At 41.7% G+C, this 26315-nt stretch overlaps 1 long non-coding RNA gene across 1 annotated transcript in view; it reads left to right on the plus strand.

Annotated features, from left to right (window-relative positions):
* The window catches only part of LOC126389362 (uncharacterized), a 492329-nt gene extending 467288 nt beyond the window's left edge, over positions 1-25041 (plus strand). The window contains exon 2 of the long non-coding RNA XR_007569844.1: positions 24854-25041. This is a non-coding gene — a long non-coding RNA (uncharacterized LOC126389362). The remainder of the gene's footprint in view (positions 1-24853) is intronic.
* The last annotated feature ends 1274 nt before the right edge of the window (positions 25042-26315 follow it).

Raw genomic sequence — 26315 nt, forward strand, 5'->3', positions numbered from 1 at the left:
ATAATCACGGAAACTGTCAGTGTGTCATTCTGTCAGTCAGTCATTCTGTCTGTCCCACGTTTTTCTACTCACTGATGTGGTCAATCTATGTGAAACTGCACATAGGCATTGAGGACTGGCATAGGTAGAAGGTGACAAAGCTACCAATGGGTATGGACTAGTGCATGTTAATGAACAAATACATGAGTATATGTAAATACATCAGATTGTGGCCCACGGCTAATTTCCATCTGTTATCCCTATGGGCAGGTTGATGTTAAAAAAAATGTAAGGAACAGAAGCGACAAAAGACAAAGTTAAAATTCATAGCAACCACGTAGACACAATACAGAAGACACAAGAGGTGCAAATTGGAGTTTGAGTGGGGGACTGTATGTAATGCGTAAATGGAAGATGAGACTGCAGCAATGCAAAGTCCTGTTCATGATTCTTGTTATGCTGTATAGAAAGGAAGTTTATGTCAAACTTCCTTTGGCAATGAAAATGTGTGCTTCCTATGGCAGTAAAGCTCATGTGAATTAAAGGCAATGTGCCTGCATAACACAACAGGGTGTTCTGTTTAAATTTTTGCTACATTTTGTCAGGGTTGAATGCAACCCCAATGATGTCATCCTGCATCATAATGAACCATGTGCTTCTAGCCTGTTCTTATTCCTAAGTCATCAAATATGGAGCTTTGTCATGCCCCTCAGCGAGTGATATCAATGCCAAAGGCACCTCTTGGTGTGTTTATGAGATGTACCAGGCTTTCACCTAACTCCATGTACGTAAATCCATCCATGGCAACACTTGATGCTGAGAGGAACTGAAAAGGTGTATGAGTCAAACAAAACAAAACTTTCCATCAGAAGACTGCAGTCTGTGACCAATATGAAACCAAAAGTCAATGTTGTTTTTAGGTAATTTACACAGCTACTGTTAACATTGTTTTAATGTAATATAGGCAATGCAGTTTACATATGATTGTCACACATTTATGTCTCTCACGTCACATATTTACATCACATTACGTCACTGTTAGGTAACACTCATACTAATTTTAACACAAAACATGAAGTTTTTTCTAAACCTTACCGAGTTGCTTTGTTGCCTAAACCATTTCACAGTATTAACCACATGCTAAAATGTGTGTCAGCTGTGCGCTGCATAAAGAGCCATGTGCTTCTAGCCCATTCACATGCTGTAATATCACATGTAATATCACATGCTGTAAGATGTGAGGGGGCATCTGTATTTGATGACCTAGAATTGAGAACGGGATGATGCTTCTGTTTGGAACAGCCGTGTAATTGTCAGACAGATGGCCTTTAGGTCCAATGAGACATTTTTTGGACGATTGTCACTTCAGAATTATGAGCCCTCAAAACAATAGCATGGCACCAGGCTGGGGGTTTTATGTCGCTTAAAGTTGAAGAAGAAGTGACAGGAAATGGGGCAGAGAAGACTACAAGGGTTCCAAGTGGATTCAAATTGGAAACACTGGGATTACACATTAGGAGGCATTTCAACGTCATACACACCTAGGCCATAGAGGTGTCCTGTAAGAGAAAGCCTTTCTTTCAGTCCACAAAGCACATAAAATTGTACTTGAAGAAGAAAATAAGACAAACACAACCACAGGTTTTGTTTTATGTCAGGTTCAGGTCTCAACTTCGGTAGTACCAGTTGGATTTAGCCAGCTCAGGCACTAACTGCACTGATTCATGTTTGGTACAGGCCTGTGCATAACTCTAGTCTGCACATGATTATAAATATGTTGCAGAGTGTGCATGCATATTCCTGCCATTGTGTGCACACAGTTTTCCTTTTGAACATACACAGTTTTATGCATATAAACTTTAACATGTTTAGACACTATGCCATTTAATATTCGAAAATTCTAACTCATCTTGTCTCCAACATATCATTCAAAGTTACATCACACTTCTGCAGTGTAAGTCTGCAGCAGCCATCTGTAGCACTTAGTACAGATGATGAAAGGTTGCAATTTGGACATTTTTAGTCATGTTCATATCCCGATGCAAACTAAAGGAAAAAAAGCTGGTAGTCTCGTATCATAGCAGGAAGAAAGAAAGCCGGGAGTGACACCAGTGGGAGGGCGTTCTTCGGAATACTTAACCGCTGTGTGAATCCTGAGCACAGCTTCTTCTCAATAAGAAGCATTCATGCACCCATTCAAAGGAAGCTCCACACTGAGCATTCTATAGCTCAGATGCTTTTAGTTCCATGTAGCTGCGCGGTAATTGCTTCAGTACTGTGCAATTAGTCAAATGTATCTTTGCATCTCACTCCTATACCAGGCCATTATCACTTCCCATCCATTATCCTGTTCAGGTAGACTGTGCATGATAAACAGTATAGTTGTCAAACAATCCCACACCTCATCGATGGCTACCTAACTCTGGGAGATTGCCTCATAACAATAACATTACATTTTGTACTGGCAGGGAAAAAAAAAAAATGTAACACCTTCCTTTCCTTCCTCCTCGTCCCCTCTTTCACTCTCTTTCTCCCAGTGAGCTCAGGTTGGGAGAGAGCTCTGATATTTTAAGCCTGTTAACCTATTAAATGATTGATTACCGCATTTAAGTCTGTTTCATTTTTAATCACCGCTCCAATGATGTATTTAATGGGCCTGGAGCTTGATGAAGATGCCTGTTAAATAAGGTGGGTGTTGGGAGGGAGGAGGGGGAAGTCCATAAGCAGTACTTCCTTCACCTTCTCCTCTTCATAATGTCTCAAATACAGTATATGATTTCAGTTATATATGTTTTATCAAGCTTTTTACCAATGGATCAAATAACCTGTCTTACTGTAAAACAATGGGCTCTAGTTTCCCGGCGCAGCGCAGCGCAGGGTGGCGCAGGGTGGCGAACCCCACGCAGAGCTAGTTTCGAGCAGCGCAACCCGAGGCGTGCTCAGTTTGGTAGTTTGGCAGACCGAGGTGCGCAGAGATGGGTGTGGCGGTGCAGCAGGGGGAGGTGTCGACAGATCCAGCTTGGCGCAGTGACAGTTTCGTGCCAAAAGGCTTCGCCGAAGTGTGCTAAAAGCTCGCCAACTGAAACCAGGTCTACTGTCAGCGCAGGGGGAGCGCAGCCGATGTAAGCCAAAGTTTGGCTGACCGGCGGACAGTGCGCACACGTCACCAAAACCTCACAGGCAGGTTTCCAGAATATCAGGCACATTAACGATGCAATAAATACCCAAAAAACCACTATTCAATGCAACTATCTGCAATCAGCACATAAATGTATCTCTATATCGACTGTCCCGTCACATCTGATGTCAGATCAAAGGGGATTGGCACCGTTTGGCACGTTTGGCACGCGTAATGGAAACCCAACCTGATTTGATTAACACAGCTGCAAACTAATGAGTTCACATCCCTCTCAGCCAACCACAAACAGCCACAGCATCAGATAGGGAGTATATATTCAGCATCTGTCATCTTAGAAAAGTCAAAAGAAAAGAAACAGAGTGAGACTGCGAGAGAGAAAGAGAGAGCGCGCGCGCACGAGAGAAACGCAACATTGATTTACAATTGTGGTGACCTCCTCCCAGGCTACCTTTGCATCATCAGCCCGTGGAGGTCTGCTCGCAGTTCCGTATATTCGGACACTGCGAGCTTGGACCTCCCGGACCAAAACATCAGTTTCCTCCTGGGAGAAGTTTGGCCGTCTGACGCTGCTGCTCTCTTCTGCCATGGCGAATTGAGTAAACTCTCATTACGCCTTCGCGCGGCGCATTTAAGGGCGAGGAGAGGGGCTCATTTGATTGGTGTGATGTGTGTAAAACCCACTCCACGCCTTCTCTCCTCCCTCTTTCCGACTTGCGCAGGTAGGAGGGACGGAGGTGGGAAAGAGGAGTAGCTGCGCCAGGCACACGGTGTGCCAAACTTGCAAAATCCGCCTGGCCACACCCAGTTGGCAAAGCGCAGGTGCACTGCGCCCCGCCTCGCCCGGTCTGCGAAACTAGAGCCCTAAGTGTTCATCACTTTGTCACTCATATTGATGAATAAGAATGGCTTCTAATAGCCAGGTCCATTTTGGATCTGGTTCCAAGTCAGCAAAGGACTCAGAATTGTGGAGGTGTCTTGCATACAAACAAAAGTTATTGTAACATTCATTTATTGTGAGTGGTCTTGGGATCAAACAAAAGTGTTGAATGTCACAATGTCCGTCTCAGTTTTTAATTTATATATTTAGTTTTACTCAGTCTGCCCACTCAGTCCCTCTCTCCAGCTCTTGCTTTCAATTTTTCCCAGTGGCCACTCATGGTATTGCAGCAAATAAATAAATAAATCACTGCGGCCTAAAAAGCATTTCCCCCATAGACCACCACTGTAAAAGAGACATCCGTAAAACTGTTGACAGGACACCTTGAACTGCAAACAAGGTCAATCATGACTGTTTATTATGCATTAACCATGGGGGGTTTGCGTTTGTTAAACATTCTCCAAGCCCAGGAAGGTGATTTAAAAATCTGTGACAACATGACATTAAAAAGTTTATGAGTCGAGCGGGAACTCGCAGGCGGGGTCACTGAGAGAAACACTAATGCCTATATTTAGTGGGCGGCATAATGCAGAAGTAACCGCAGAAGCTAGAATCTTTTCTTGGCATATTCACCAGGAGAGCAACTCTACTGGGATGAATAGGCTCCAGTATATAGTTATTATTATCATATTAGGCCTATATATCATCCCATCTCACTTCGCTAAACCCGACATTACCATTCACCTGCTCACCTGTTTCCACTTTCCCTCATCAAGCCTGCAGTTAACCAGCCAACATATTCTCAGTCCCAACTCTTGGGAAACCGGGTTGTATGTTCCTGACCTGCTCACCTGTTGTGCCTCTTTTTGATTTGTTTGTTCTGACTGCTATCCTGTTACCAACCTGTACGCCTGCTTTTGATTTTTGCCTCAAGTAAGGCCTCATCCATAAGTACACAGGAGTTTCGTTCTCAAAATAAAAAAAATAAAATAAGAAAAATTGCCATCCACACAAGCACTGTTTCGAGAAAATCTCCATTCAAATGAAAATGCCAAATCCAAACCAACAGACCAAGCATTATGTTCTCAAAGTTGTCCCACCAACCAGAGGTCCTATCAGGATTTGTCAAAACCAGTGATGTTACCGGCCAGCACATTCTGACATCTCTGTTCCTCAATATAATGGAAGAGTAATTGTACGTTTATGTGTAAACATGTAAAAAGTCGAGTAACCAGTGTTAAAATCAGCTTCTGTTTTTTTTTGGCCACTTGTGTTACTGCACAAAATGTCACAACATCTGTGATGCCTGACAAAGGAGATAACAGCTAAAAACTTTGTTTTCCCTATCTAGTTGTTAACACTAAAAACAGAGTTTCTGGAAATCTTCACCCTGGAAAGAGTTGAATAAAAGGTACATTTCCAGTTATCTAAAATGCAGTTTGCTTTTGGACTAAAGGCCAAAATGAATAGATAAAAACGTTTTAAAAAATACTTGTGTATGTGTGGATGAGGCCAATATCTTCCTTTATCGGACCTGCTTGTCTGGTGTCTATTTGTCTGCATTTGTGTCCTCCCTCATTTGCCACAATTCACTGGACATGACTTTGAAAGTGGCAGATTATGTTGGCTGTTGCTAATTAATGTTAATTCCATAACTATCCCTGACAATAAATACAGCTTTTGTCTTTTATCTCTCCATAAGCCAGTGTTCTCGACCAAAGATTATCCGAGAGAAAAACTACTCTGTACACCTCTTTCTGCCTTCTCAATTCACAAAAACTCATTATATTTGCTTTCTGGTACACTCCCATATTTAGCATATAAAAGTTCCCACTTCTATTCTGTCCTCTCTACAAAGAATCTTTTTGGGGTTTTTTCTCATTTTGTCTCTTCATCAGCAAATGTTGAAATCTATGCCTATGATCTGATGAACTAACAGGAGAATGATTTGTATTTGATAAGCAAATTCAATTCAGGATTAATCAGATGTGGAACTAAGTCAAGACTTACAAGTCCCCAGTCCAATCCCAAGTCCTTTTGAGCCCTTAATGTGCACCTTACCAAATGCAATGCCATTTTAACAACAGAGTATTATTAAATTCAATTTTCGAAAACCCTGAATACTTAAAATTTGTACTTATTTGTTAAAACTAGTTTGTTGGAAATTGTTGCGCCTCTGTCTATAATTTTCCATCCGCATGTTTTGCGTACTGCAATTCATTTTTTGTTGACCACTGCGCAATTTCTGTACAAGACGAAATTATCTTTGACATCATTTTCCCAACTGGCACCCAGTAATTTAATGTTAGTTCTTCAAGGTTCTCTAATGCAACTTCACTGAATGCTGTGAGATTGGTTCAGACAAATCTGAGGAATAGAGTGTCGACTGACTGGGAATAAATACCATTAATGCTAATAAACTGATTTATGGCACATTTTGAAATACTTTTTCATCTTTGGGGTTGGCAGAAGATATACTTTAAAGTCAAAAGGCTCAAGTCCAAGTCACAATTCATTAGTGTTAAAGTCCAAGTAGCAAGTCATCAAATTTGTCATGCGACTTAGGTCCACACCACTGAGATAATACTTTGTAATATGCTAATAAACCCCAGCTCTTGTGAAAACTGAGATTTTCACCCAACTGAACTGGTCCAACTGAACTTCTTTTTGTGGACTAACTTTTAGATTATACATCCAGCAACAAAGAGCAGACAGACAAAATAGAGACCAGCTGATAAATGTAGCACAATTGGCATGTTTGCCACAATACTTATATAGTGCAGCATGTTTTTGGCTTATTCTGCTGTACCAAGTGGCCAAAACATAATAATACTGTTTTCTAGGACTGTGTCAAACATACAGCTGACTAATTCAAACTCATTGTTTTACTAATTGTTGAGAAAAGCCAAGACATACAGCTGCACAAACACCATTTATCTTCAATTACTTATTATTCTTTAAGAATTCTAAAATACTTTTAGTGAAAGAGCAGTATTGTGCCAGTGTAATTTAGCAATGAATGCACTCAACATTAGACTCATTGGAATCATTTATTCACATTGCTGTGTCTTCAGTGTTTGAAGGTTGAACTAAATTGAATGTGACCACTGCAGAGCCTTTTAGGGATACGACTCACAAAGAATGAATAGAAGCAGAGGCTGACATTAGGAAACTCTACCCGGCTCTGTTCTCCTCACACATAAACACACGTAGGAGTGCACACATGCTTGCGGACACACAGAGTCCTTGGTGGATAAAAGGGGAGAGGAGAGCCTAATGGTGCATTGCAGGTGTGGTTTCAACAATCCATTTGTCAGAAGAGGCATTCAATTAATGCCGGGAGCCACTGGGGCCGACATGACCGTCTGTGTGCATTTTCATGGACATTTGGTGGTGTGAGCTCACTTTCTTCAATAGTTTTATGCGTAAATAGTGTGTTTGTGCCTTTGCAAGGGCTGCAGCTCAGATAGGACATTCCCAATAAAATATCCAAGTTTTAAGTGAATTTCTGAAATGTCAAAATGTGAATCAGTGCCTGCCTCCATCAACCACATTTATGTTAAGATATTGTGACATCTTTGATCAAGTCTTGTACATCATACATCGTTTTCATTAGCTGCGATAGTGAGAGAGAGGGGTGACGTGTCAATAACTGCAATTGTATAAGAGAGCAAAGAACGATTCTCCAGGAAAGGATATGGGGACATGTTCTATTTAATTTCCACAGCATATATACCTGTTCTTAGTCAAGCTCTTAGCTTTTAGCAGCCAACCCCTTTTGGCTGCCATGGCTGCGACCCAGCCAAAGAAATGCATGAATATATGTAACTCATCATCCTATGTTAGTACAATTTACATTTTATTTAATCCTTTTCGATTTTTGGTAAAAAAAAAAAAAAAAAAAAAAAAGCAATTACTTGAAAAAAGATTTTGTTCTATAAACTTCATAATAAAGATTACAATGTTTGAGGAGGTCACATCAAGGTACACCATTCAAGGGAAACGTAATGTACATACATATATCTTTGCAAATGCGGTTATTCTGCACAAAATAAATCATTGGCAATGCCCACCTTTTCAGCTTTACATGAAATTATCATTGAAATTGCAATTGTATGGCTTTGTCTAGACTCTATACTGTACGCTCTTGTATTCAGTATTTAAAAACTTTGAGATGTTTTTGAAGTACCAAACAACCTTCTCCTTCTGCTACTACTGCAATATTTGGAGTAGCTCCACAAGATATAAAAATTAGTCACCAGTCAAAAAATAAATGAATAAATAAATAAAAAATATGATAGCTTTTGAATCTCTGTTAGCTGGACAAGTTATGCCGCTTACATGGAAGGAAAAATTCCCATCTCCCCTTGAGCTATCAATTAATGACCTTATACATCATGTGACATTGGAGAAAATGGAGAATGTGGTCAGAAAATGTATGCAATACGGCAACCTTTTTTAACCTATGTCCAAAAAATGGACACCACTAATATTGCAGATTGCTTTGTCTCACTTACAATTTTTGTCACATTGAATATATTTCTATGTTCTTGTAATTGTTTATGCAATTAATTCTGTTTGATTGCTAAATTTCAAAATAGGGATGGGGCTCTGCTGGAGCACAGACATGTGAGGCGGGACGGGGCATTTTGTATGACTTTGAATATTAATCAAAAGACCTTGAGCGGGAAAAAAAAAAAAAAAAAAAAAAAGCAATTGTAAAGCTTAATCATTATTGCCGTATAAATGACTTACATATGGTTCTACTGAGACCTTGGAGCCTAAACTGCGTATACAGGATCTCAAGGCTCAGTTTAGGGACTTTAGAATTGCATCTTTGCTCTTTGCAGATGATGTGGTCCTGTTGGCTTCATCAAATCGTGACCTCCAGCATGCACTGGGGCAGTTTGAAGCCAGAATGTGAAGAGGTGGGGATGAGAGTCAGCGCCTCCTGTTCTCTGCAAAAAAAGAGTGGATTACCCCCTCTTGGTTGAGAGAGAGTTACTGCCCCAAGCAAAGGTGTCGAAGTATCTCTGGGTGTTGTTCATGAGTGAGGGTAAAATGAAGCACGAGGTGGATAGGCAGTTTGGGGTGGCATCAGCAGTGATGCAGGCACTGCACTGGACTGTCGTGAAGAGGTAGCTTAGCTAGAAGGCAAAGCTTTTGATTTACTTGTCCATCTACATCCCTACCCTCATCTTTGGTCATGAGCTTTGGTTAGTGACTGAAAGAATGATATCACAGAAACAAGCAAAATGTGTTTCCTTCATAGGGTGGCTGGGCTAAGACTTACAAATAAGCTCAGACACCCGGAGGGAGCTTGGAGTAGAGCCACTGCTCCTATGCATCAAAAGGGGCCAGTTAAGGTGTTTCGGGCATTTCATCAGGATGCTTCCTGGGCGCCTCCCGTTTTACAGGTACATCCAGCTGGCAGAAAGCCCCGGGGCAGACCCAGAAAATGTTGAGGGGATTATATATCTCATCTGGCCTGGGAACGCCTCGCATCTCCTAGGAGGAGCTGAAAAGCTTTGCTGGGGAGAAGGATGTCTGGAGTTCCTTGCTCAGCCTGCTGCTCCCGCAACCCAGCCCCAGATAAGCTAATGAAAATGAATGGATGGATGGAGTACGGACATCGTCCTAAAAGTTTATCTGTAAATATACACTTTAGAACCTAAGATCATTTATTTCATCTTTAGTCTCTGGATCATGACTTTAGAGCAGAACTCCTTTTCCTTTTTAGATTTATACATGTATACTGTATACCAATGCAAACCAATAAAACTACCTTTCATAATTGTGCAGACAACAAAATTTACATTTGTCCATCATCGAGGCTCCCATAGATTTTCTAGTGGATTGAGCCACTACAGGTGGGGCATCGATGATCAGAGGAAAAACATAAAGTGAGACAAAGTTGAATGAATATGGTCTATGCAGGGAAAATAAACAAATAAGATTTTACATTCAAGCTGACTTTATTTCACTAAAATTCAACATGGATCTTTGTTACCACCCCAATTATTGTTAATGACTGACCAAAACTGTGGGGTTGAAGGGCATGAACTTTTTTCGGCTTCTGAGAATGGGCATGTCAGAAAGATTTGAGAACCCCTGCCTTGAACTAGGGTGGAAGTCAAAAGGGTCAGATTTTAGTAAATGACATATAAACTAGAAATGTCAAGGTCAGTGCAACAACATCAAGGTGTATTTATTTATTTTTCCAGTGGAATCAGTTTTCGTCAGCCTCGATCACTTGTTGTTCTTTTCAATATGCAGACTTTTCCACCTCAGCAAAGCTTGCGAAAAAAAACAAATAAATAAACCTTTTTTCCAATATTTCAGCCACATTCCTGGCATTTCTGTTTGGGTTTTTCTTGCACGTTTTCAATATGCGCATAAAAACAGGACAACTTAACAAATGCACCTCTGTCTGTCCCAATAATCGCTGAACTCTCTCTTTGTTTCCATCTCAGTAACATGCTCTTTTTCTGTGCATCCACCTTCCAAGTCCAGCTCAGTAAAAAACTTTTATTGGCATGGGTTTTTCCACCATAAACAACCTTCCCAGAAGCACTTGAAATTGAAATAGTAGATTGGAGAAAACACACATTCACCCAACTTCAGGCTCCTATTTTGGCAGAGAAAGAAACAGTGAGCGAGCAAGGAGGAGGACGGATGGAGGGAAAGTCTGCCGTGTATCTCCCTGTCCGATTCAGCTGAGAAGATTTTAATGAGCATCCGGTGAAAGCCTCCTTAACAAGAGGAGGGGGGTGAGACAATGAGAGAGGAAGGGAGGAAGGAGAGCAAGGATGGAAGCTTTAATGGTTTGGGAGGCATGTCAATTGAGATGCTGATGATGAGAGGGATTGGTCAAGCAGGGATGACATGATGGGGGGGATGAGAGGGAGAAGACAATTTCTAACTTCTCCCATTGCCTTCCACTCCTCCACTGATCTCTGCATCTTCTATGTACACATACACAACACATACAAGGTGGTTGATAGACCACCAAAACATCCTATTTAAGTAAATTACTCAGAGAATAAAATCACTAACACTAAGTCTTGTTTCTTGCTTTTGCTAACTGAGTAATTAACTATGTGTAAAAACTGGTGCAGACCTTCTCAAAATTCATTATTGTATTGATAAATAATTAAAACTATTAAGTTGCAAACTGAATTGTATGTTAAAAACTCAGAAAATAAAATCATGTTTAGGTTGGTATCAGGTAGGTTTACCTTCTCAATGCCCCCCTTTGTAAAAATTCAATTTGACAGCACTGCCTGACTGGCTAATGCTATGATTCTCTGTTGAAAGGGAACATTACTATTTTTGAAATTTAAAAAACAAGTTATTAGAGCACATAGGGGATGAAGTCTGTGGTACAGATATGACAGCATTATAGCTGCTATAAAGTGTGATTATTCCAATGGCAGCCATATTGCGCACAGCTTGTGGTTACATGTCCAACTCATGTCAGAACTGCAGAGAGCTGGTTTGAGCCGGGGGACAGAGAAGGTGGGAAGAGGGAAAACCAGATCTTGATAATTGCGTAGAAACTCTCTCAAGAAAAATGAGCATCTACTGGTGTGCTTATTTGAAGGATCCTTGTGGACCAAAGGAGAAATCTCCATGCGTAAATTGCAATCTGTCTTGTTTATTGTTTGTTTAAAAGTAATATGCACTCTAAACCCAAGGGAAGGAGTCATTCCTTGACCATCTGAAGTGCAATTATGAAGAGAAATGTGGGTGTTATCATGACAATAAGGAAATGCCACGTAAAACTTTACAACAACTGTCTAGCAACTGGCACTTATTATTTCAGTTCATGCTTGTGCCACAGCACAAAGTGCAACAGGTCTGGGTGAAGTGGAACATATTTACTGTTTACTGTTCCACTGGGTGGTGATTGAAAAATATTCAATTATAACTGTTCAGTCTTATTTGTCTAGGTCACTGTGTAATGACACTGCGCTTTCATGCAACACTTCTCCAATCAGATGCTGCAGATATATAATCTAGTCCTGCTGCCTTCAGAGGGCTGCAGGGATTTAATGAACTTGAGGAAAGGGTTTACACACCGTATTGCACAGGGATTTAAAATCGCTAGTATCATCAAGATATGATTTGATATGATTTTTCATCCCCATATGATTTCGATTCAATGCGATTCAGAGGCTTGTGATCCATATGAGACAATATCATATGCCCATTTGACACAATCGATTACAGAGGAAACTGACACCTTTCTTTTGTGTTTTGCGCCATAAAAAATTGAAAAACAATACATAAATAATGTAAATAACTGTAACTGCTTAAATGCAGTAAAGTTTACTGTAAATTTCAAAGCTTTCTAAAAGAAATGATCTCATTTTAAGCCCCAGTTTTCTCCTTAAAGAGTCAGTTTGACAATGTTACATGTTTCATTCATTTATTATCTGTAACCCTTTACCCTGGCACAGAGTGACAGGGGGGCTGGAGCCTATCCCAAATGACACTGGGTGAGAGGCCGTGTACACCTTGGACAGGACGCCAGACTATCACAGGGCTGACACATGGAGACAGTCAGCCATTCACACTCACATTCACACCTACGGACAATTTAGAGTTACCGGTTAACCTGCATGTCATTGGACTGTGGGAGGAAGCTGGAGTGCCCACAGAAAACCCATGCTGATACAGGGAGAACAGGCAAACCCTGGAACCCTGACGCCGGATTTCCACTGGATGCATGTCCGTTGCGGAACGGCAGCGCTGGTTATCTGCTGCGTGCTCCGCCGTCCGTCAATACCCACCGGCTGCGTTTGCTGTGCGGTGCGGTGCAGCTCCGCCGGAAGACATCTCGGTGCAGTGCCATGATTAATATCTCCTCGTCCATGGTGTCAACGGGGTGAAATGACCTCTGAAAACCTCTGACCTGTTGACTTCAGGCCTGCCTCTGCCCATTATGTAGTTTTCACGGTGTAGTGCAGGGAAATATGATCCGCCGTGAACACTGTGTATTTTATTTTGAAAATTAACCGGATGTTTTATTTTGTTTCTGTGCACGACTTCCTGCCCCGCACGATCTGCTCTGTGCTGAATTGCTGCGTTGTGCTCCGGCGTCCGGCAAAAATAGAAGTCCTGCGTATCTGTTGCGGAGGGCTCTGGAGTGCCGGAGCTGAGACGGAGCCGGAATGCAGCACAGCCGCAGCCGGTGGAAACACGCACATTGACTAGAATTGAATCCTATCGGCTTCGCTGCCGTGCCGGAGCGGAGACGCAACCAACACGCATCTGGTGGAAATAGGCCGTAATGCTGTGAGGTTACAGTGCTAACTATTTCACCACTGTACAGCCCATTACGTTACATATGTATGCTCATTGTAAAATTATGTCCCCTTTCTTCATGTATTGAAGTACAATAGGAGAACTTCATATTTAAGTTGGAGCAATAAAACTAGCACCAAAACGTGCAAAAAAAACAAACAACCTTCTGTATAACAAAAGTAATTTTCTTTGTCACACATAAGCCTGGAGGGGATCATGCGTTTTGGTTGCACGTGTGTGTGTGTGTGTGTGTGTGTGTAAATCAGTTTACTGTTTTTCTTGGTTGCAGTGATTAACAATTGTTGAAAAACCTCTTTTATTGACTGTTTTATACTGTCATTGACTGCTGACTCCTCACTCCTCTTAACCGTCTGGTAGGGGCCACAAGTTTTCCAGGAATCAGCTCAGCTAAAAACATCAGGCTTTACCATCTGCTGGAAGCCACATTTTGGCCTTTGTCGTGGCTTTAAAACTGACATCCACAGAGAAGTTTGGTCTCATTTTGAACCAGAGCATCTGCAGAATAACTCCATACCCAATATGTTATGATGCACTGAAGTTAAACACCATACAAGAAGGATGAATCCCCATCTTTGTCACCTTCACTGCCATCTTAACTGTAAGGGAATCAGGAAGGACAATTCCACTAGGAGCAGTTGTACTGTGCTCTGGCTGCCTGGCTGTGAACCTGGTTTTGTTTCCTTTTTCTGCTTGGCGTAATACCACACCAGGAGCATTTTAGAAGCGGAGTGTTTTGCCTGCCTGATTTTGTAGACTTCCAGATATTGTTGATTTGGTCATTTATCCTTGATGTTTGTGTTCTACCCTAAGTAAGTAAGTAAGTAGGCAGTTCAGTGGTTTCTTTTTTTCAATTTGGGCAAGTTAATTTAAATAGCACATTTCAGAGTCAAAGGAATTTCAAGTCAATTAGTGTTTTAGTTATTAGAAATACATTCATCCTCATATTTTAACTGTATTTCTGAAACCCACGTAGGAATTGTCTAAAGTGGCTGTGATCAGCTTGGGTGGCCATTCCATATCAGCATGCGGCCGCCTGGCACTTTTCTAGCTATAAAGTGATACTTCTATTCTCACATTCACCATGAATCTTGTGTATTTACGTCCTCTCCTTCACACTCCTGGAGAAAACAGAGTTTTGTAAGTTTGACTTTTGCAAAATTTTTGGCTTGTTCTGAATAAGTACAGCTGTATGCCAATGGCATGATTTCCGCCTGCTCATCATCCGAACGCCCCGTGCTGCCTTCACCCGCTGGCTTCTTTGTCACCATCTATTCAAAGATGAGCTACACTGTCCCGCCCCTTAACCGGCTCTCGCCTTTTCACCAACGTGTCCTGTTCTCCTCCCCTTCCTCCCTCTCCCCCTCTTCCTCCTCCACCCCCTCCTTCTTCTGCATCTCCGGTGTTCAGATGTACAGCCGGTGTACAACTCATGTCTCACGGATGACTAAACTCGCAGCAATCCTGACACCACACTCTGCTGAATGAATAGGGAAATATAGGGCAGTGGAGGAGTGGAGCATTCATCCAAGTGCTTTCACCCCCGTCGTTGCAGTGAGCGTATTCGCAGAGAGACGACTTTTTCTTCACCGAAAGTGCACTCTGCACTCGCAAAAAGAATGCTCATCAACTTTAGATGAATAACCACCGGTGAATGCGGTTGGGCTCACAGCGGGGGTAGAAGTGGGGTAAAGGAAGAAACAAAAAAGCCGAGGGTGGAAACACAACAAGGTGGTAGCAGGCAAAGCACTGGGGAGGCATATCTAGATGAAGTAAAGAAATTGGTGTTATGGAGCTGCTACGCTTGCGGTCCGACTCCCTGCCTGGCGCTCGGCTTGGCTCTGAAGTGCTCGTTTGTTTCTCAACCTTATCATACCTCCGTTTCCCACCCCTGTGAACACACACAGACACAGAGCAAAGGTACACATGACAGATCCATAAAGAAGCTGGAGAAAAAAATAAATGTTTCTGTGAGAAAGCAAATACAACTTCTCTGAGTTTCCCCAGACTAGAGAGAGTCCGACAATAAGACCACAGTTTTCATGAGACCACTATGCTTTCAATTTATCCTCTGCAACACACACAAACCCACACACAACAACCCAATGACCTCTCAACCTTAATCATACTGCACAATCCCAACACACACACAAATCCCAGCCCAACCAATCCCCCATGTAACGCACATACACAGCCTCAGGGGCCTCAAACCCAATTAGCCAGGAATGTGAGCTACATATGCGGTAATGGTGGCACTGTGTCACTGTCAGCCATGTGAGCGCTGGACAAACACACCAAACAGGCCAGCAGACCGGCAGGTCGTGAAAATACTCCAGACCACAAAGAGAAGGTGGGTTTGGCAGCCAAACTCACAACAGTGGAGGGAGTTGGGCAGTTAGTGCCTGGAGCTTGGATTCTGTTTTGTGCAATTCTGCTGTGACTGACTTTACACATGGAAGTAGCTTGAGGTAATTTTTCCATGAGGATCTCCCTCATTAGGACTCAGTCATGCAGAACATTGATTATGGTGGCTCAGACAGCATGCTAGTTCTTGTACCTTTGTTTTATCCCAAACATTTTTCAAACCTTTCTTGTGTCAGATTTTTTGGGGGACTGCCCATTGTTCTGTTGGCCCATAATTCTGAAGCCCCAGTAGCCTGAAAAATGCCCACTTTGGATGTAAAGCTCATTTGTACAACAGCCTGTTATCCTGAAAACAACCGCCCATCGCCCCAAAGGGATGTTTCTCTTACAGCACTCCCCCAACAGAGGCACATGGCTGATTATTATGCAGTACAATGTGGACTCCGATTGGCTGGTACTCTTGACTTAGTTGGCTGGGTTGGTTAAGTTTAGGCATAAGGAGTGAGATTGGTTAGGGTAAGGATATCAGGGTAAGCCAATTAGACGCACAGTAGGGCGGGTCATGCCTTTGCCATTGCATGAAGGTCTGATGACTAATTAGCCATGTGCTTCTGTTTGGGAGAGCGTGTAGCCTGTTTTCTGAGAAATGGCCCTTCGGAGCAATGTGCTTTTGTGTTCGGAATAATGGGGTGTCCAACAAATGGGCTTTCAGTCCAGTGGGATATTTTTTGGATTAGAACGGCTTCAAAATTATGGGCCATTGAAGCAATGGCATGCCACCATGTCTTGATCCATGAGATTTTTTTTAGTGATGTCAACTTGTTTCCACGTTAACAAAAAAAAAAAATCATCAACCAGAGCAAAAAAATGGTAGCCTTCCTTCCATTTCATTGTTGATTTCCAGGGGGATTATCAATGAGCACAGACCAAACTGCCTCTCAATGCAATTAAATAGTCCTGCAACTAATGAGAACAACAAAACGTGACCTACAACCAATCAGAGTAACAAAATTTTGCCTACAACAAACAGAGCAATGAAACATGACCTACAACCAATCAGAACAACAAAACATGACCCACATTAATCAGAGCAAAAAACATGACCTACAACCAATCAGAGCAACGAAACATGTCCTACAAATGTACAGAGAAATAAAACGTGACCTACAACAGATTAGAGCAACAAAATGTGACCTACAACGTGAGCTACAAAATGTGGGATGTAGCACTGACTTACAAATCGAAGCTGGAGAGTTGCATGGTCCATTTTCAAGCAGGACTGACATATCAGCCAGGTCATAAACTTTCTAAAATTACAGCTAAACAGTACACCAAAATCTGTTTATGAAAACATATGATTTTCTTCTTACTTTTCTGTGTTCAGGACGGTCCTTGGCAGAGCTCGCAGCTGAGGTAAAGACTTTATAAAAAGTTTATGACCGCATGCCAGACTGTAAGCAGCACACATCCAAGAAGAAGCTATGAAAATTGTGGACACAGTGCAGAAAAATGCAAATATAGTGAGACAAAACACTAAGCGCAGTGAATCTGGAATTCACCTTCAGTTTTGCTGGCAATGCTGTTAAAAAAACAGTAACCAAAGATTCTTACATAGCATACCTTTGAGTGCAAAGTTGACTGTTCCTTAATAGCTACATTTAAAATCAGCTCCATTTACCAGTTACTTCGCAAATTAACATTTTACAAACAGAACACATGGTCAGATTATATTGTAAATTACTAAATAAAGCATATTGTAAATTACTAAATAAAGCTCCCCAGCGGTATGTATAGTAGTTAAAATAAACTTCATTTGCCTCATTAAAATACTGCAAACATTTTAATGCATCGAGATTAATGATTCAATAAACTAATGCATATAACAATGTAACAATTTCAAAGGAGCCACTGAATAATGAGTATATTTTTTGCTGTTAATATTTCTGTTGTTTTGCTTGATCATGATGAATGCTTGTCATGTAGTTGATAGTATTGGTACTTTTACCTAAGGGTCTGGATCCTTTTCCACTACTGCTCATTACCAACAACTCTGTCAAGTTCACAGGCTTACCTCAGAGACAAAACGTTACCTGGAGAGGACAGCAAGAGTGTTTTCTCTCCTTTCTTTCCTTTCTGAGAGTGACTTGGCTGAGAAGTACGAAGCTCAGCAGCAAGTCAGAACGGAGCGTAAAGAAGCAGAGGGGATGGCATGCAACAAAAGAAGAGAGGCAGAGTTGAAATGACAAGCCCTGAGGATGTGCCTCAGCTCGCTCCACCATGGAGAATAGCAGGGATTGGATTTATGTTGTAGTCGAGGCTTAGAGGCTCTGCTGGGGGTTGAGAGGAGCCAGTCTGCTTCTTAAACCTCACAAGGTAATTTTTATAATATTGTGGTCTGAATTAGAAATAATTTTCCCAAAAAAAGCTCTTTGAAGTCGGCTGTGTTGTTATGAGATGGGCTGCATTTCTCCTCTTGGTTTGTCCTGTAGGTTTTGAGCAGATATTACATGCATTTGTTGGATATTATACATGTAAGCCTTAGTTCAAAGGCACCATAGTAAGAGATGAACTGCTAAGGCTAATGCTCTCAAGTAGCAGAGCAACAGAAATCCCATTCACTATACATACAAGTTATCAAGTTATCAAGTTATTGAAGGGACACTCCATAGAAAATCCGTGTTTAACATACAAGAGGTGAAATTGGAGAAATAAATCATTTTATTCAGGTTAGTTGAAATGTTTGTAGCTAATTCGTATAAAATGACACAAATTCAGAGCAATTGTTGAAACATTACAAACGAGTTTTAAAACTTAGTTGATGTTGAAACATCAAATTACATTATGACATGAAACAAACAGAAATTTTGTTTTAGCATCATGATTTTCACATGGTTTTCCATCATTTCAGTTTTGATTAGAGCTATTTTAATGACCTCATCTTGTTGCAAATTATTCTGAAGTGATTTGATGGCACCTAAATGGAGAATCAGCAGCACCAACTGTTAATCTGAACTACCAAGCCCACCCAATGCGTATGCATATGCCTACTTAGGGCCCCCATGGCCACCAGAAGGCCCCCACGAGAGCTCAAAATGGTTTTTGTTTGTTTGTTTGGTGATAGATTATTTCAACGGTAGTCATACAGAAGTGCAATATTATGTTAAAGCACTACCTAGCCAATATTACTGGTTTAATCAATTCCCGCTGCCTCCATCAGAGCTGGTGTCACGCATGTGTCCCGTAATGGACGGCACAGTCAATCAGTGTTAGGTTACAGTCCTCTCCTCTGTGTCGATGGAGAAAGCAGCAAAACAGTAATGTTGCACAAAAGGACAGGACTTTCTGTAGCAAAGAAAAGAGAAGCTAGGTCTAATCCCCAGGCTGTCAAATACGGATGCTTTGTCATGCCCCTCAGCGTGTGAACCCAAAGGCACTCTTTACTAACTATCCATCAGTCCATCCATTTTCATCCTCTTATTCAGGGCCAGGTTGCAGGGGCAGCAGGCCAAGCAAGGCCCAGCAACACTTTCCAGCTCTTTCTGGAGGACCCCAAGGCGTTCCCAGGCCAGATGAGATATGTAATCTCTCCAGCGTGTTCTCTTTCTACCCAGGGGCCCCTTACCAGTGGGACGTGCCCACAACAACTGTAACAGGAGGTACCCAGGGGGCATCCTAATCAGATGCCCGAACCACCTCAACTGGCCCCTTTCGACGCGAAGGAGCAGCCCCTCTGCTCTGCACTCCCTCTGGATGTCTATACTCCTCACCCTATCTCTAAGGCTGAGCCCAGCCACCCCACTGAGGAAACTCAGGCCACTTTTATCCGCTATCTCATTCTTTCGGTCACTACCCAAAGCTCATGGCCATAGGTGAGGGTTCGGATGTAGATGGACCAGTAAATTGAAAGCTTTGCCTTCCAGCTCAGCTCTTTCTTCATCACGATGGTCCGACGCAGCGCCCTCATCACTGCACATGCCGCACTAAACCTTTCCTAACTAACTAAAATGTAAAAACCCATGCCCTGTTAAAACTGAAAGTGCCCCAAATGGGGGACTTTGAGAGCGACTTTGCAAACACAGTGTGAAACAATGCACTGATCACGAAGACTATAGTGATGCTGCACATCAAATTAAACAGCAGAACCTGGGCTACAAGGCTATAAAAACACAGCTCAAACAACAACCTAATAAACAACAACAAATCCAACTCCATACAGCACTGATATCCGACCCACTCGCCAAAGCACTCTACCCCAAAGCATCAGAGAGCTAGAGGCCAAAGAACAACAACAGAAATCGTTTCGCCGAGCTATAGTTGTAATATTTCTCTTACCGTTGTTGTTTTTGCTGTGAAAAGGTCATTCTGCCATTAAATCGCGCTACATTCCTGTTGACCATGTTGTCCTGCAGTCAAACGAATCCAGGCAAAACATGACGGCCTTCAGGTTCCGGGGATAAGCATAACAATGACCACTCACGGCAACTTACATCTCCCCCACAACGGCGTTCTGCTGACTCTGATTGACTTACAGTGCTGTCAATCTCGTTTTGGTGGTTATAGTGTCATTCTATTGGCTCTAACGAATCAAACGAGGTGTCAATCACTCAAATCGACCAAGCCGTCGCGGAGATACGAGCCTCCAAAGCACAGAAGAGAACATCTGTTTCACATGTAGCAGGTGTGTATTGGTCAGTTTGGAGTGGGGAAAAGGGAAAAAAAAGAAACGGACAGTTGTATATGTATACCCTAAACATCTTTGCAGAGTTAATGTTCACATATTGTACTATGATGTGATAGAGGTTTAGAGCTGCAGCTGCATCATTCCAAAGGGATACTCATCCTAAAACAATGCTTTTTTTTTTAAGGTGAACCTCAGAATGTTTCATTTGTGCTGTGTGCCATCTTCATTTACTCTTCACATATAACACATATACTGATATTTACACATCTTAACAAATCTCACAAGTGTTCCCTTTACCATGACACCAAACGTATTCAAATAGACCTTGTGGTTGCAGAGATATACTCATTTCATTATGGGTATGCAATTTTCGAGCAGAGGCCTATAAAATAGGCTTAGGGGTACAAAAATTGTTTTAAACAATGGTTGGTCAGCATGACACAGTTGTTCCATGGGTGTCATAGAGGATAAATTACACTGGCCTTGGTGACTGACTCTAATAAAGTCACATAATTCCAGATAACTGAAGAAATCTATTCATCAATCTGTATTTCTGTTTAAACTGTTCAAAAGACAGATTCCTTCCTTATAGCAACGCTCGAGATGACTACTGCCCTTCTCACACCATAATCTGAAGTTACTGTTCTCAAAGATCTTTCGTAATAGTTAATTTCTCCATAAAGGGGTTTTAGGGAGAGGATTCCCTCTTGTTTAAGCAGTTCATAGAGTTTATACTAAATCTGAACTGACTGGATGATTAAAGGGTTATCTGTTGCAGTTTTAATTGACTTTTTATCCCATTTATACAGCAAATCTGTTGATGTCTCCTCACTCTTCTATATTTGTTTCAATGTTGAGCCATGAAGGGAGCAAACATCTGTGCCAAAAATCTGGATTAGGTAGCATAGTAATATATTTGAAAGTTAGGCAAGTAAGTAATAAGGCTCTCCCTTATCATAATTTAGAGTTAAATTGTCCATGTTGACTCTTGGAGTCTCTTCAGTTCTCTTCAATTTGTTGAGAGAAGAATAAAAAACATTGATGGGACTTGGATTGGAAGTGACTTAAACATAGGAATCTAGGCAGGGTAATTAATTCTATGACATTGATTCTACGTGGAAGGTGAGTGGTAAATCTGTCTATTTTGTGAAATCCTCCCTTATCTTTTATAACAAGCTGGCTAGATTGAGTTTGTAAAGATTTTTAAGGTAAACCCATAGAGACCACAAAATGAACTCCTGTAATTTTAAATGATTCTGCAGATGGAAAAGGGAGCTTTCAGGGTTAGTTATACCCCCTTACCACCAAAAGTAAAATGTGTATGTGCGTTTTTAAACATGGGTAAACTTGCTAAAAGTAGGCTACAGATACCATGGCTAGTAGAAGAGAGCAGCTCTGCAGTAAACGAGTATGCTTTTTTTTTTTGGTGTGTTGCATTCAACATCACGGACAGGTCGATGCACAGGTAAATGGTAGAGTGGAGCATGGGGGACAATGGAAACTTTATGGTGGTTACTTATTTTTATATATCTTACTTATTCAGTCTTTCTTTCAAACTCGGTGCAGACGAATTTGTATCAATGTTTGAGTGCTGCTTGGGTGGAGACGGACCGTATTTTGTGGTGGCGTGTCATTGCATCTCAGTAAAAGGGCTAAAATAAGTGCATTTGCCTGGGTATTGTGTTCCTTTCAATTCAACACAACTGTATTTATAAAACCCAATATTACAAATCACAGTTTGCCTCAGAAGGCTTTACAGCATACAGCATCCCTCTGTTGTTTGGACCCTCACAGCGGATAAGGAAAAACACTCAAAATAAAACCCTATCATGGGGTAAAGAAATGGAAGAAATCTCAGGAAGAGCAACTGAGGAGGAATACCTCTTCCAGGACGTACAGGAGTGCAATAGATGTCGTACAGAACAGATCAACATAATACATTTGCAGTAATCCATATCACAAAATGATAAATAAAGAGAGACAGAGACAGAGAGAGAAATTGAGACAGAGAGAGACCTAGAGAGACAGAGCCAATCAGAGCTGGATGATAAATAGCCATGTCTACTGCAGAGTCATTTCACCCGGATGTGAATGCTGATTAAAACCTTTCCCAATGCATGGAAAAGCCAGACGTTAATGGGTGTTAGCAGTTTTTTGTGCAGTAGAAAAGGGGCCTAGATATAGGATAATGTCATCAGCAAAATGTGATATCTCATGCATATCAGGGCCAACCTCAAAGCCACCCATGTTAAGGTTGCCTTTAATGGCCTCAGCAAATGATTCTATGGCGAGTACAAAAAGGGCCCATAGAGATGACAAGGATTGCTGATGAGTTTGCTACCTCTTAAGATTAAAAACTGCTGAAGGGTAAAAAGATGCGAGGTTGACATTGGTCAACAGCACCACAGCTACAACAAATAATATTGATAACACACGTGCTAGATTAACAGTGGGTTTAGGAATGATCAAGAACTGACAATAGTAAATAGTATTGGTAGTGCCAAGGTAGTTGGATGCCCCCACTCAAATTCAGCTTAGGACTTCATTAAGGCTTCAGTGAGCTTACTACTCACTGCTAGTACAGTATGAGAGTGAATGTGAAACTGCTGGTGTTGATAAAGGCATGGATTGTTTAAAAGAGTTTATAAAGATTTTTGTGGTATGAAGAGAAGTTTATGGAATTCTGACCTTAACATTTGTCTTTCCTAATGTGATACATAATAACTCACCAGAGGAAAATTCCTAGTTGAAAGACTTGCTGCATGACGACTGACAGATAAATTAGACTGACAGATAAATCATGTTCAGGTTTAAAACACACACACACACACACACACACACACACACACACACACAAAAACACATGCACACTCACACACCCTGGTGGCTGGCCTGTGTAAGCGGCTGGTGTCGAGGGGAGCAGATTACATATAATAGAGTCCTATGGGCAGCACAGCCTCCCTGTGATATAGTGGATGGGCCTGTCAGTTTGACAGACAGCTTATGGTACTGTGGCTGGATGGGTGCAGAGAGGAGGAAAGGTGGGGAAGGGAGGAGGCACAGGAAGAGAGTGATGGATGCCACCCCTCTCTGGGCCATAAGGAATGAGTGATCCCCACATATCTATCACCTGACGAGAGGGATGGGGGGATGGGAGGACAGAGAGAGAGAGAAACACAGGCAGGCACATTCATCCCTGGCCGGTCCCCACCCGCCCAGCCAGTGGGGAGCTGAGGGGTAAATCTAGTGCGCCTTATTTTGCTGATTGCCCTTCTGACAAGATAAAGAGCTTGGTAGCCCCGGGGGACGTCCTGAGCTGTCCCTGGGCCAATCACAGAGCAGTCAGCAGGCATAAATCTGGTGGAACACACATACACACATGCTAGCTGGCAGTGCTATTTTGATGGATTTATGTCAGCGTACAGACACACATCTCAACCCATGATGAAACACACTGCAAAAGAGCAGGAAACTTCTACTTTAAATGATCATGTAAAAATAACCAGGTTGTTTGAGGAACCATGGTTCTCTGAAGTCTATCAACTGTCAAACAATGAAAGAAGAGAGATAAATCATTAAACTCCAAAGAGCCCTTTATAGTTCAACTGAGCTAACAGACTCCCTGCTAAGCATTTAGATCGCATTAAACTCACTAAAACACACAATCTCCAAAACTTTGTTAGTCTTACAGAACTTACTCAGAAGAGAAAATACAAGTCTGAAAAACCATCATCTTCTGAATATGACTTCATGGATTTCTCTTTACTTTGGCATGTTGAATCCCCAGTGTGATGCACATGAGTGACTCCAGAACTGACATTTTATGTCCAGTCTATGTAAACTACTTAAAACCCTCTGAATGGCTTCTTTCACACCTAATGTGTTTGCTAAGGTTGAAATGAACTCCAGTGAGTTTGCTTGTTTGGTTTGTCTCGACTGGTGTGAAAGCTGTCAGTCAAACTCTGGTGTGGAACAAACAACCGAGTATGTGAGGAGAACGGCCTCATACTGAGACTAATAACTTTTTTTCCCCTTCTGACACACTTAAAAACAAAAAGAAATGTAAAGACAGTTATGCTATGAGTGGCATAGCACCCCAGAAGAGACCTATACAAAAACCTGTGCTCACTGACCATCCTGTATCTGGATATCCATGTTATGTTTGGGAGCACCTTAAAACAGGTATTTAAATATTTACATTAGAATAGATAACAACAGTAACATAGGCAATTTAATGGAACAGATTTTAGAACTAAAGAAAAAAATATAAAAAGCATGACATATTTACCAGGAAGATATGCATGAAGGGCGGCACGGTGGTGTGGTGGTTAGCACTGTCGCCTCACAGCGAGAGGGTTGCCGGTTCGATCCCGGGTGTGGGAGCCCTTCTGTGCGGAGTTTGCATGTTCTCCCCGTGTCTGCGTGGGTTCTCTCCGGGCACTCCGGCTTCCTCCCACAGTCCAAAGACATGCAGATTGGGGACTAGGTTAATTGATAACTCTAAATTGTCCATAGGTGTGAATGTGAGTGTGAATGGTTGTTTGTCTCTATGTGTCAGCCCTGCGATAGTCTGGCGACCTGTCCAGGGTGTACCCTGCCTCTCGCCCGATGTCAGCTGGGATAGGCTCCAGCCCCCCCGCGACCCTCAAGAGGATGAAGCGGTTAGAAGATGAATGAATGAGGATATGCATGAATACATGGTATAAACTGCATGTATTATATGCTAGGGTTGAGCTGAATACTCTGATGAAACAAGTATCTGGTATGGACAGGGTTGGGAGGGTTACCTTAAAATACATTTCACTACAGATTACTGAATACACACCCTTACATTTCATTTGTAACATAATCCATTAGGTTAAGTGACTCACTGAAAATACTTTGGATTACTTTTGAAGTACTTCAGAATTGTCTTGCTGAGCTCATTTGTCTGAGTGTTTTATTTCCATGCCAAAAACACATTCTTAACAATGTCCTGGCTGTGCATCTCCTCTGCCATTGTTGTGTGGCAGGTGCATTGCACACACTTAGTGCTGTGTTGCTCGCAGCCAGTTAAAACATTCCAATACAAAAACAATGCAGTCAAACTTTCCCTTGCTTGTGCTGCATCAGTTAGGACAGTGTTGGAGCCAAAAACAAACAAACAAACAAAACAACTTTAACTATATTCAAAATACCACCAATTTAATAGTGTAACAGAATCTGTTTATCCAAATTTTGTATTTTTTTAATATGCAACGTTACTTTTATTCCATTATGTCCCAAACCCTGGGTACAGATACGTACTGTTTACAAGTTTGATGGTGATGAAGGGATATCCTGATGAAGGGTGAGTTTGATCTATCTAGCTATTAGGGCTGCTAGGTTGACACAAATCACATCCCAAAAATAACACTTTAAAATTGCGTTAATCATGTGATGCTATTTTTGCCGCTGCCTCTCTTTGAGGCTGAAGATGGCTGAATTTTAAAGCTAAAGTGATGGTACTGGTATTATATTACACTAATAGACCCACCTAAGGAATCCAGGGGGGTAAATATTGCTGCAAATTTAGGCTAAAGTTTAGTGAGGGAAAAACAGCATGGCCATTTTCACAGAGGTCCTTTGACCTCTCACCTTGAGATATCTGAATGAAAAGGATTGTTGTGGGTACTCACGAGCATAGTTGGGTATAGTATAGAGTACTTTGATTAGTTTTTGCAGTAACTGAGTAACCTAACACGTTAGTTTGCTGTTTGAGTAATCAAATACTTAAGAACATTTTCAAACAAGACATCAGTTACTTCTGTTACATTTAGAACGCTGGTCCTTCAGCTCCGAAACAGCAACGGCTGTTGTTTGGTTCTAATAACGGAGATAACGTTAAACCTATCAGTCTGAAAGAAGCCACAGAGCTTGTGGCTCGCTATGTGGTCGGAGAAATGCTGCCGTTGTCTATGGTGGAGTCT

Source organism: Epinephelus moara, chromosome 4 (assembly GCF_006386435.1).
Source record: "Epinephelus moara isolate mb chromosome 4, YSFRI_EMoa_1.0, whole genome shotgun sequence".
Classification (NCBI taxonomy): Eukaryota; Metazoa; Chordata; class Actinopteri; order Perciformes; family Serranidae; genus Epinephelus; species Epinephelus moara.